Consider the following 9,691-nt stretch of genomic DNA (forward strand, 5'->3'; position numbering starts at 1 on the left):
CGAGAGGCTGGGGTAGAGGTACTAGCAAGTCTTGGCTAAACTGACCTTGCAGATTGCATGTGTGGCAGTTCAATCAGCCATGCATTTCTTGTCTACCGATTCCACAGAGAAGAAGTTGGTCTTATAGAGAAGCAAGGAACTCAAAGATGTGTGCAAGAAGGTTCCTTGCAACACTGTTCATATTTAACAACTAAAATGTCCACCAACAGACAACAGATACATTATGGTATATAAAGACAGTGTTACAATAGTTAACCTGAGTGGACTAGAGCCAATGTATCAACATGGGTAAATCTGAAATACAGTGTGTGTGGGGATGGGTGTGAAGTGAATTGCAGAGAAATGTACAGTTTTGTATTTATATAAATAGATCATGTTTATAGATATATAAATGTATAGCACATGTTTAAAACAAACATGAGTATGACAACAATAACTGCATTATAGTGGTTACCTCTGGGAATAGATGGGATTGGGGAAGGGTACTAAGAGGACCCTGAAATGTTTCTGAAATGTTTTATTTCACGAGACAAAAAGAGAATCAGAAACAAATATGAGACCAATGACAAGATGTGATAAAACTTTGAAATATAGCCATTTGCGACCACATGGATGGATCTTGAGATTATCGTGCTAAGCAAAATAAGTCAGACAGAAAAAGTCAAGAACCATATGACCTCACTCATATGTGGGATATAAAACTGAAAGTGACAAAGAAAGAAACAAAATCTCACAGACACAGACAACAGTTTAATGCTTACTGGAGGGTAAGGGTGTGGGGGTGGGGGTGGCAGAAGAGGGGGTCAAATATATGGTGATGGAAGGAGAACTGACTCTGGGTGGTGAACACACAAGGCAATATATAGATGATGTATTTTAGAAATGTACACTTTTTGTACATAATTTTACTAACCAATGTCCTTCCAATAAATTTAGTTTAAAAAAAGATTTGGTAAAGCTACGCAATGGGTCCAAAGCCGTTCACCCACATATTAGTCGTTTTGCTTCAATAATGTTCCATAATAACCCAAAGCTTACAACAACAAACTGGTATGTCTTGCTCACAAGACGGCTGGTTCCCAGAGTCTCAGCCAGGTCTGGCTCCAGTCTGTAGTTTGGGTACAAGTGTGCTCCAGTGTTTCATCATTCTGGACTGGCAGTTTCTCTAAAGCAACTTCTTTGCGTAGCAGAGTGCAGAAGTGCAAACCATTTAAAGCTTCTGCTCATGCCATACTGTTCACTTTCCACAGGCCAAAACCCAACCTCAAGGGGGCAGGGAAGTGGACTCTTCTCACGGAGGAGGAGAAGGGGGAATATCACTGACCTATAACAAAATCCATCACAATCATAATCTACTTTAATCTGTTTAAAATAGTCTCAGTTAAGTAAAAAGGGAGTAAGTTTTCTGTGACATACCACACAGTACTGATTTCCACTGGTTTTGCCTTTGCTTGCGACATCTCTGACATACAAATAAAAATCAAAACTGGCTTGCAACATTTTAAAAGACCCAGAATTAGGAGATCCAAGATGACGGAGTAGATAAACACTGTGCCCGCTTCCTTCCATGAACACATTAAAATTACAAATAAAATATAGAGCAATCAACCTGAAGAACCATCTGAAGTCTGGCTGAACAGAAGTTTTATAACTAAGGATATAAAGAAGCCGCTTCAAGATTGGTAGGAGGGGCGGAGACACAAACTGATATGGTCCCAAACCTCCCCTCTGGTGGTTGAAAATACGGAGGGATACCATGGCCCCAGAGGTTCCCCCTGCAGGAGCTAAGGACCCCAGCTCCCCTCCAGGCTCCCAGCCTGGCATACTGGTGCCAGGAAGAGGAGCCCCCACAACATCTGGTTGTGAAAAACATGGGGATTCAGACCATCTGGGTGGGATGGAAGGCTGTGGGAAACCCGTCCTCTTAAACAGCCCGCGCACAGACTCTCTCACTTGCAAGCACTCACTCTGGGCTCCAGCAGAGGGATGGTGGCTCAGGGGGCCTCAGAGGCATGCGGGGAGCAGACTGAGGTGTGTAGCTTAGAGGCCAGGGCTGGAGGACAGTCGCCATTTTTCCTGTGTGGGGTCGTCCTCCCAAGCAGCGGACAGACGGTGACCATCTTTAATGTGTTGAACCCGCCCCCTACGCTTCTGGCCAAATCTGAATCTGATTGGTCTGGTGAGCTCTGGGGCTCTGCCTTGCTGACTCACTGGGAGACCCAATCCCACCCAACTTCCCCAACACCGGAGGCACTTTTTCAATGAGCAGCCAGCCCCTCCCACATTGCACTCTTTCTAGGAAAACTATTGGACTCCACGGGTCCCAGGTGGGCAATGACTGGCCTCAGTGTGCTCTGAGATTTTTGCTGAGTCACTCCAGGCTCAGCACTGGCACCAAAACAGAATCTATATTAACCTGGTGACCACAACTCTTCCCACTCTAGTGACTCACTGAGACCTTGCCTCACCCAACTCGCATACCACACAAGGCTTTATCAAAGGCTGAAAACTTTCCTAACCTGGTGAAGGAGATAGACAGTCCAGGAAACGCAGAGAGTCCCAAACAAGATGAACCCAATCAGCCCCACACCTAGACACATTATAATTAAAATGGCAAAGGTTAAGAACAAAGCAGCAAGAGAAAGCCAACTACTAACTTGTAAGGGAACCCCCATAAGACTGTCAGTTGATTTCTCAACAGAAACATTGTAGACCAGAAGGGATTGGCACAAAATATTCAATGTGATGAAAAGCAAGGACCTACAAGCAAGACTGTTCTACCTAGCAAGGCTATCATTTATAGTCAAAGAACAGGTAAAGAGCTTTCCAGAAAACAACAAAGCTAAAAAAGTTCATTACCACCAAACCAATATTACAAGGAATGTTAGAGGGACTTAAGATGGGAAAAAAAAAATCAAAATTATGAATAATAAAATGGCAATAGCTACATATCTATCAACAATCACTTTCAATGTAAATGGATTAAATGCTCCAATCAAAAGACATAGAAGGGATGACTGGGTAAGAAAACAAAATCCTTACATATGCTGCCTATAAGAGACTTACTTCAGGTTGAAAGACACACACACAGATGTAAAGAGATGGAAAAGGATATTTCATGAAAATGGAAACAAACAAACAAAAAGCTAGGCTAACAATACTTATACCTGACAAAATAGACTTTAAAACAAAGAGACTTTATAATAAGAGACAAAGAAGGACCCAGTAATCCTACTTTTGGGTATTTATCCAAAGAAACTCAAACCGGTACTTTGAGGGGATGTATGCATCCATATGTTCATTGCAGCATTGTTTACAATGGTCAAGATGTAGAGGCAGCCTGGGAGTCCATCAATGGATGAATGGATAAAGAGGTGGTGGTACATGTGTATATACAGTGGAATATTGCTCGGCCATGGAAGGAAATGGATTCTTGTCATCTGTGGCAGCATGGATGGATCTGGAAGGTACTGTGCTAAGTGAATGTCAGAAAGACTGATGCAATGTGATTTCGCTTATATGTGGAGTCCTAAGAAAAAATAAACAAATTAGAAACAAACTCATAGATACAGAGAATATTTTGATGTTTGCCAGATGGGAGGGGGGTTGGGGGTGTGGGTGACAAAAGGGGAAGGGATTAAGAAGTACAAATTGGTAGTTACAAAGTAGTCATGGCGATGTAATGTAAAGCATAGGGAATATAGTCAATAATATTGTGATGGTGTCAGATAGTTGTTGGTGTTGTCATGGTGATCACTTCTTTAGGTCTATAAATGTTGAACAACTATGGTGCACCCCGAAACTAATATAACATTGTATGTTAGCTATATTTTTAATAAAAATCTTTAAAAAGTAAGTAACAAAGAAAGAAAGGAAGGAAGGAAGGAAGGAAGGAAGGAAGGAAGGAAGGAAGGAAGGAAGGAAAGAAGGAAGGAAGGAAGGAAGGAAAAAAGAAAAAGAGAGAGAAAGAAAGAAGGAAAGAAGGAAAGAAAGAAAAAGAAAGAAAGAAAGAGAGAGAGAGAGAGAGAGAGAGAGAGAGAGGAAGGAAGGAAGGAAGGAAGGAAGGAAGGAAGGAAGGAAGGAAGAAAGAAAGAAAGAAAGAAAGAAAGAAAGAAAGAAAGAAAGAAAGAAAGAAAGAAAGAAAGAAAGAAAAGAAAGAAAAGAAAGAAAGAAAGAAAAGACCCTTAATTAAAAACCCAGTAACTGTCTCTTCTGGGAATTTGGGGTCTCTGCCGGTTGCAGCCTGGTTGTTTTAAGAAGACCCTCACTGCTTGCCTGGATATTAAGGCTCATGTTGGGGAGTTGCCACAGTGGTCTTTGAATATACAAATTCAAGACATACAATCCCAATACATGCAATTTGTACAAACAAGAGAAGATGAACCCAGCCAAATGATTACTATGGTCAAAAACCAGTCTTCGGGGCTTCTCCTTTGACAAATGGTTTTTCTGAGTCAGAGAAGGTCACTTTTCAAAAGCATCATTTACATACTGTGAATTAGGTATGGAGTGTTTGAACATTTGTGTTTGAATTACTTTGTAGTTGTTCTTTAATGCTAAGGAAGAGAAAGATCAGGAGATGAGTTCAGGAGTTTAATTGAGACTCCCAAATTATTTCATTTAGAGTTCAAGGTGTCTAATCCACTTTAGAACTGAACTCATTGGGCTTACCTGCACTGTGGTTGGTGTCCTTAATCATTTGTATAAAAATGGAAATCTACTTTTTCTGTAAGTTATTTTTCGTGTGACTCTCTCTCCTAGTGGTACATATGGCTCTGCCTCTTTTTAACATCTGCCTAGTATTTTACCTACCGGATGGACTACAGTTTATTCAACTAATCCATCGTTGATGGATTTGGGTTGCTTGCGGTTTTTCACTAATAAATTAATCTATAAAGAACCCACCCTTCTATGTACACTTCTGTGGACTTGTGAGGATATATCTGTATGACAAGTTCTTAGAAGTGGCATTTCTGAGTCAAAGATTATATGCATTTTTAATTTTGATACATACAGCCAAATGGCTCTCCAAAAGGGTTGTATCAATTTGCACTCCTGCCAAGAGGGTATGAGAGGGCCCATTTCATTGCTCAGAATTTAAAAGTGCTTAATCAGACAGGCTTGATGAACACTTCAGAAGCTGTTAGAAAAAAAATACAGAGAATGCATATGTTTCTATTATGAATATGCTTCTGCTACAATGCTTACTGGCCTGGGTAAGTAGATCTCGTGGTTAGAGCTTGGTTCCCCACATTTTTCAGCTCAGGCCACTTCTGTGAGCTTTTGGGATTCTCCATATCACCGTGAAGGCTGAGAAAAAGTGACCAATGGAAATGTGGAAGCAGCTGGGCAGACGCTTTCTGCCGCTGAGATCTAAGAATCTCAAGCCGCTCATTTTACAATAACATCTTTTATAAGCATTTACAGAGACTGAAGAACAAGAACTCTGGAACTGAATACCTCCACAAATGACACCTTTCCCACAAATGACACATTTATTGTTTATGTAGTCTGTATTTAAAATCATGGTTTTAGGGGGAGGGTGAAAAAATAAAATAAAATAAAATAAAATAAAATCATGGTTTTAGACTTTTGAAGCTCATTTTGGAACATGAAGTGGCTTTTTCCCTCCAAATATTGCTAACTTGCATATAGACTGTTAGGAAGGGTTGTCAGAGCTTTCGGCTGCCCACTGAGCTCATCAGCAATGTACAGAGAGCAGTGTCTCCGATCAGGAAACCAGGATGTTGCCACATAGCCCGGGCATCTCTCTGGCATGCCTGGTATTGCAATGCTCTGCTGGAAAATCATGAGTCGGGTCAACGTATTCAGGAGGCCAAGGTCATAGGTTTGATCCTTGGGGGACTTAGGTAGTCTTATCGTGGCCCTGGTGTATCTCTAATATCTCTCAGTTGTTATGTCCAAGGACACTGAGCAAGGGGCAGGAGAGGCCCGGGCAGCTCTACCAGAAAGGCTGGAGAACGGCTCCCGGCTCGTTGCCCAGTGCCATCCAGGGCATCCAGAGCGATGAGCCTAGTGAAAGGAGCCCTGGCCAGGGTGAAGAGGCTGCGGTTCTAGTTATGACCAAGGTGATGTCAGTTACCCTCCCTGCATCTCAGTCTTTCCATCTGTGCAAAGGAGCACTTGCCTCAGCGATGCCTAATTTCCTTCCTTCTGCTTTCATCATCATCATCTTTAAGTGGGGCCAGGAGACCAAGAGAACAAATTCTCCTTGGTGGCAAGAATGGGTCCGATGAAGTGCATTTCTAAATATGCCTTGGCAACTTGCCCCCAACCTGTCGTTTAGACAAGTCGTTCTCAGCCGCGGCTGCACATGGAATCACCTGGGGAACTTTCACATCTCTCAGTGGCCACGCTGCATCCTGGACCCATTACACCAGCGTCTCTGGGGCGTGACGCAGGCATCGGTATTTGAAGCTCCGGGATGATTCCAGGGTGCGGCTGAAGATGGGAAGCACTGGTGCTGGCGCTTGCTCAGGACCCTCGGGACGGGACTGGAGTTCAGGCTCCAGGATCGCCTGTGCTCCTCGCCCTTCATGCCGCTTGCTCTCCCTCTACTCACTAGTGACCTTTAAAAAAGTTAATTCTTTACTCTCTTTCTCTGCTCTGGCCTGTCATTGAACTCCCCCCGCTGATTGTGGCGCTCCTGATTGAGGACCTCTTCTGACCGCTTCCTTTTCCCCCGAAATTAACGTGATCATTAAGGCTTATAATTTCACTCACCAGTGCGATCAATCAAGGGGCTGCGAAACAGAGTTAAGAGTCCTTTTGTAATTGGCAGCAGCCAGTGATTCGGAGCAGAGCATTCAGGGGCTGTGAGGAAGCTGGAGGGGGGAAGGCCTGGTGTGCAGGAAGGGCTGTGCCCCTTGAGCTGACTCCCCATGCTCTTTGTGGTCTACTCCCCATAGGAGCTGGAAAGCTCCCAGCTTCGTCTCCCTGAATGTCAAAAGGAGGAAGCCAGTTCTTGCCAACAGTGCTTCGGGCTAATCCTTGCCCACCAGAGCTCTGCAATGGAAAGCGAGGTCTCTTCAGAAGCCTGGAAGAGGGAAGATCAGTGGTTTTTTTATAGCCTGGGCAACTCGAGTCTGGTGGGTAGGAGAGTGGGTACAGGTTATCTGTAGTTCAGAAGAGGGGTTGAGGCCGTCAGGCCCCAGGGAGCAACACATTCCTCCCCAACCTCTGTAGAGATATCTTGGAACCCCATAAACAGCAGCTGCGACCAGAGCAATGCTCACTCTGCACCCTCTTCTTCCAGCCCAGGGTAACTCCAGTTTCCTTCTGCCTGCGGAGAGCCCGTGATCAGAGTGGCCCTGGGAATACTACTGAGATTTCCCCTCCTGGGAGGGCTGGGCTGGCTGATTCAGTTTCTAAAGCACCCAGTGCCTAAGGAATATCTCATATATGCATGGCAGGTGGCATATGGGCCAGAGGTGAGGGAATAGTTATTTTACTTCAAATACAGCATTATAACAACATTAAAAGTGACTTTCCTTTTTAGATAATGCTATAGGAAAATCTAGATGGGGAAAGAATCATCTATAATTCCACCTCCCTATTTTAAAGTTTTTGCTATTTTTTTCTAGTTTAAACAGAAATATAGTAGCACTGTAAGCCAAGCTATTATTTTGAATCTTTCAAATCCTTTATTCTCTGCTTTTTCAAAGGTGGAACCTAGAGAACCCAGTTCACAGAGTTCTGTAGTGTAGAAACAATTCTGTTTCGGCCCATGACAGTGACACCAAGACGTGAGCTATCTGAGGGTTGAAGTAAAGGGGGACGTAAAAGAAAAGCTCCTTCCTTTTCTAGTTCTTGAGTATGGTGGGAGAAGGAAAAACAGAGTGAGAGTGAAGAGGAGTGAACCAGACTGACACATGTGTCCCAATGTCCAGACCCTTGGCCTGATGTGAGACAGGAGCCTGGAGAAGTGAAGATCACTTCAGGGGAAGAAGTCTGCCCCCGGACCGGTTTGGATCCTGGTAATCCAAAATACTCTGATCCTGCTTCCAGGATACTTTTGGGGTGGCCAATGAACCTGTCACAACACGTGGGGAGAAAAGCAAGGTCCTAAGGTTTAATGTTCTCTTAGTTCTCCTGTGATGTGGAAGCTGACCCAAGAGCTAGAGACCTGCCATGGCAGGACAAGGTGACAGACCACTCAGCAGAGGGGAAGGTGGCCCCCTTGGGTCTATGACACCTGGAGAACTTGGAAGAGATTCCAGCAGCCAGCAAGAGCGGAAGTGGGGCCCTGTCATCCAGGGACCACCAATCCTGGAAACCAGAGCCACGACTTAGAGCTGCTGTGAAGCTCAGAGCAAATGCTGGCTGGTAGCAGCAGGGTCATCTTTCCAGAGACCAGTGGAATGGGGGCTCCGTGCCTGAGGACCCCAGCTCTTCCTACGGCCAGGAGCATATTTCTGCTGCACTAGCCTCCAGGACATGGGACACCTTCTTGGAGAGAAAAAGCAGGGGATGGGGCTGCTCTCTGGGACAACAAACTTCCTAAAAGGCTATTTAAATCAATCCCACAAGATAGGAGGAAAGTTGATTTTTATCTCTAAGCAGCAGGTGTGAGTTTGTGAAGACTGGGTGACTAGCAGATACACTAAAGAAATGGAGTATATCTGTAATTTGAATTGTAGTGAGAGGTTCATTTGGGCCCTGACATTAGCTCAAAAGAGCTGGACCAGTCTTTTGAACTGGGAAATGATGGCGTAGAGAGATCTCCAAAGGCCTGTCCAGCTGTGGCATTCAGTGCCATCATCCAAAGTAAGAATTTTGAATGCGGGAAGGGAATAAGCTGCCATAACCCTATGGGTTATGATAATCATTATTCAGTCATTCATTCCTTCATCCAGTCGGGCCAATTGAGGCCCCACTGCATGCCAGAACCTAGCTCTGTGGCGAGGACACAGAGATAAATGACAAAGCCCTCCAGAGCTCATTCATGGTCTAGTAAGGGAGACAGAGGCACAAAGAATTGCAACACAGTGAGATGGATCAGGAATGGAAACATGGATACTTTGCTAAGGGAATACCAGAGAGGAAGAATCTTACCTCTTCCTGGGACAAGCAGGAAGCCGTTGCTGAGTTGGCGAGTTGCCTTTGCTGACTCTCGAATGATGATGAGCAGGGTGAACCTGCTGTGCACAGCAGTTTAGCTAAACAGCATGTGCAAATGCCTGGTGGAGTGGCATCTGGAGGTCAAAGCTTCGGAGGCTGGAGGGTATGTAGTTAGGGGCTGAAGGGTGGGGGTGGGGCGGTGGCAGATGATGTTTGAAACTAGAATCTGATTTCAATCAGATTGGAATCAGGGTGTATACATCTTTCTTTATGCACCACTTTCTACCTTGAATTGTTATCTAGAGACACACCTTCAGTCTCCTACTTGACTGCAACGTCCAGTGCTGTGCACGGTACTTAGAAAGCAGTCAAGTATTTGTTGAGTAAAGAGCTAAATGTGTTAATGTGCAGTATATGAGGTCAGTTGTGCTGAAGGGATAGGTTCTATTAATCCATTTGACACGTGTCAAGACCAAAGCAGTAAGTTAGGGACTTTCTCTAGTTCAGTCAGTAAAATTCTGTGGTCACCTCCAATTCCTTCTGGAATTGACTCCTGTGTTTTCCACCAAATCATTCAGCATAATCCAATATCTGCCATCTGCTCACAGAT

The sequence above is a fragment of the Rhinolophus ferrumequinum genome, chromosome 3 (assembly GCF_004115265.2).
Source record: "Rhinolophus ferrumequinum isolate MPI-CBG mRhiFer1 chromosome 3, mRhiFer1_v1.p, whole genome shotgun sequence".
In the NCBI taxonomy this organism is placed as follows: domain Eukaryota; kingdom Metazoa; phylum Chordata; class Mammalia; order Chiroptera; family Rhinolophidae; genus Rhinolophus; species Rhinolophus ferrumequinum.